The sequence below is a fragment of the Setaria viridis genome, chromosome 9, assembly GCF_005286985.2.
Source record: "Setaria viridis chromosome 9, Setaria_viridis_v4.0, whole genome shotgun sequence".
Classification (NCBI taxonomy): Eukaryota; Viridiplantae; Streptophyta; class Magnoliopsida; order Poales; family Poaceae; genus Setaria; species Setaria viridis.
The window spans coordinates 47,384,232-47,387,863 of NC_048271.2; the positions used below are offsets into that span (position 1 = coordinate 47,384,232).

General features: G+C 44.1%; 1 pseudogene; it reads right to left on the reverse strand.

Moving 5' to 3' along the window:
- LOC117835759 ((-)-alpha-terpineol synthase-like) lies at positions 1–2,957 on the reverse strand (annotated as a pseudogene).
- Positions 2,958–3,632: the final 675 nt, after the last annotated feature.

A 3,632-nucleotide genomic window follows, 5' to 3' on the forward strand; every position in this document is an offset into this window, starting at 1 on the left:
CTAGTTGGCTATCAGCGGTCCGCCGCCATGATCCACTTTTAAAGGCTCCAAGAACAGCTCGCGAATTTCCATCTTTTTTCCCATCATCTGGTGCACTAAGACCATCGCCACTTTGGTAGATGCAGTGGAGATGCGCGCCATATTCAAACAAGCATTTGCCAAGGAAGGAGGGTACTGGCAGTTGTTGGATACGTCCTAATTAGGGGGTGTTTGGATAATAAGGGTTAAACTTTAGCCGTGTCACGTCGGATGTTCGGATTCTAATTAGGAGGACTAAACATGAGCTAATTATAAAACTAATAGCAGAACCCTAGGCTAAATCGCGAGACGAATCTATTAAGCCTAATTAATACATCATTAACAAATGGTTACTGTAGCACCACATTGTCAAATCATGGACTAATTAGGCTTAATATATTCGTCTCGCGATTTAGCCTAGAAGTTGTACAATTAGTTTTGTAATTAGTCTATGTTTAATAAGATTCCGTCTTCCAAACACCCCTAACTATTTTCCAGGTCTCCGTGGTCAGGTCTCTCATCGCTTTGCGAGCGTCACTCTCCATGGCTCTGTTCTCAAACATGTAAATGGCTACAGAAGATGGCGCATCTCCTCTCCTCAAATCTTCCTACATTTCCGCGCAAGAAAGAAATGTCAAGAAATGGTTAATGCCTAATACTCTGGATCTGACAATTTACTGCAAGAATAAACAGTGCTCTTACAGAATGAGTCGTTGCAGAGGCGGAATATTTTGGATACCATCTGGACCAATTTTGGATAGCTTTCAAGTTGTTAGATGGACTTTTGGGTGATGCCTTCGTTGATAATGGGAAAAGCATGGAGTGACATTAGAGGTCCAGAGACCGACGCCCATCCGTTTTCATTCTTGGAGGGTCGGTTTGTAATTACTGTAGTAGTGCCACTTTCCTTCCGATAGGAACGCCTTGCAAAGGTCATGCCACTGACAAAATAAACAACTGGCGTGAGATCCAATGGTAAGTAAACCATTGCATTTTATGAACTAAAAATAAAACGGCTCTCTGTCGTATTGTCTCAATGGCATCGGTGAAAATTGACACACTGCAAGTTTAAGATGCAAAGTTCATTTCAAATTAAATGAACTTGCAGTGATCACCGATGTCTCGGTCAGATTCACCGATTCTGGCTGGCGCCCGTTGTTGTGTATACTCACCGCTTTCTTAAGGAGAAACCGTACATCACATCCATCTGTCCTTTGAACGTGCTCGGCGACCTCATTTGAGAAGTTGAAGATAGTGAGGTAGATTGCATTCATATACTCGGGTAGTTGTTCGCTTGCAGTGGCCTCCCATCTGTACGTTGGAAAAAAAATGTGACTATGGTTCAGGCAGAATATGGTCTTGTTAATAATTTGTATGACATTATCATTTGAGAAACTAAAAGTTTATTCTAGCGTAGATTCCATATTTGGACAGCATTTTTTGCTTAGGGTGTAATTTAAAGGTCCTCACCCAAGTGGCACAGACATGATAGAGTTTAAGGATATATGGTGAAATTACCTATTTTACCAACAGTATTTGTTATAGTAAACTCTTGTCACTCCAAGGAGGTGTGTTGCAAATCTTACCTTTCAATGACATCGGTGAACAATGCAAGTTCATCTAACGTTCCATAGATATCGTAGATATCATCCAAGACAGCAAATGCTTTAGCGACCACTTCTCGGCATGCTGCAAGACAAGGTTCCGAAGCAACACCATACACCAGTTGCAAAATAGAAGCACTCCATCAAACGATCCCTCGCAAATGGCAAAGTTTTGTTCAGAGCAGCATTCCTCCACCAGCTGCAATATGGAAACAACATATTAATCTTTGGCAAAAAAAAACAAGAAACAACATATTAGTGCAACATGTAGGGTTTTGTGGATCTAATCAGTCTACCTCTATTCCTCTGCCTTATCCGTGGTGCCACTCACAATGCATTATGAGGTTAGAGGGTGGGAAACTATTTATAGACTCTACTTCCAGGTGTTACAAATATTCCATCTGTGTTCCAGAAAAATCCGTATGACTTCTAAACCATGTCACCAACCACGATCAGATAGGTCAATTTGGTGAGTCTAAAATATATATTAGTCCCTAGCACACATGTGTGAGTGTACCATGATCAATTGTGTATATGAGATCAATTCCAATCTGATCATATGGGTTAACAGTCTGCAGAGCCGATCCTGCAAAACAAACCTAGCTCTTCCATTGTGCTGTACCCGGACCAAACATACACGTACATGAGGAACATTCCAGCTAGTAGAGTCGATCTCAATTAATTCCTCTACTGTATTCCAGCACAAACGTCCTCGACACCTCGAGTACCACTTCCTTGAATTAAATTTCGCATCAATTATTCCCTGTCACATGCATCCGAATAATTCCACATTAAATTGAACAATAAGCACAATATAAAGAATAATGTTGAAAGCCACGTAAAAACCCAACACAACATGCGGTGTGTAAATTATTCTAGCAAAGTGAAGCTATCCATGAAGGAAGTATTATTTCTTCTATCACCGTGTTATCCTTGAAAGTTCTTGCTGTATTTCTGCACATTGTTGAAGTCAAGCTTGGAAAAATGAAGCATCACTTTATCTGCTTCAACATCTCCAGCATACTGGTCGATGAACCATCTTGCTTGCAATCTTGGAGCCGCCCAGTGCAGCGGGACGGCAAAAGCATTATCCACAGCGCTCCTTAGATGAGGATGCATGGACGGCACGAGTTCTCTTAGAGCCTCTGTGGAAAATACCCTTGTTAGGCGGGTAGTTCGCCGACCGCCGTGTTGGTGGCTCCGGCGGCGGCCCCCGGGCAACGAGGAGCACCTCACCGGCGTGTTCGCCACTCTCGGACGTGCAGGCGCCGGGCGAGGCCGCTGAACCTGAACCCATTTGGGCGTCGCGCACGCATTGCCGACATACGCGTACATTGTGTGTCACTGTGTGGTGGTGGTGTCGTCGTAGCCTCGTAGGTGCAGTGAACCGAGTGCGTATTTATAGGCGACGAGGAGTGCCCCTTCGTTTTTCTTTTGACGTGATGCTATTCGAGCTAAGTCCCGTCGGCCTTCATTTTACTGCAGCAACTTGCATTGGGTTATTGTGTGAATACCGATACATCTATCCCCATCCATCTCCGAGAAAGTGGAGCTTGTTTGCTTCAAGTTGCCGAAGCAACAATGTGAACTGGCTCCATCACAGGAATGACGACTGGGCTCTATCGTCACCATCGTGTGACCGTATGCGGGCTAGCCGAGGTCGCATATGTTAATCGATGCAAGTATGCGATCCACTTGCTCTTACCTAAAGCATAAGAGATACCTTGTCGTCACCACCTGCCTTTCGCTGCCAGTCGCAGGCAGCAATGCCAACAATGCGTCGTTTCTGGAGTAGGACGGCCGCGCCACAACTTGCAAGACTCTCTGTCTTTACGCGAGCGAGTCTTTTCTTTTCCGGCTCTCTAGATCCACCTGTAATTTTTTTTTAGGGTCACTAGGGGGAGATCCCCACCTGAATTTCATTAGGGCCTATAGCAGGCCAAAAGTATTGTACAAGGTTTTCAGCAGGTAAAATTGGGATAGGGGAATTGTTTTACAACTTCTTGCTAA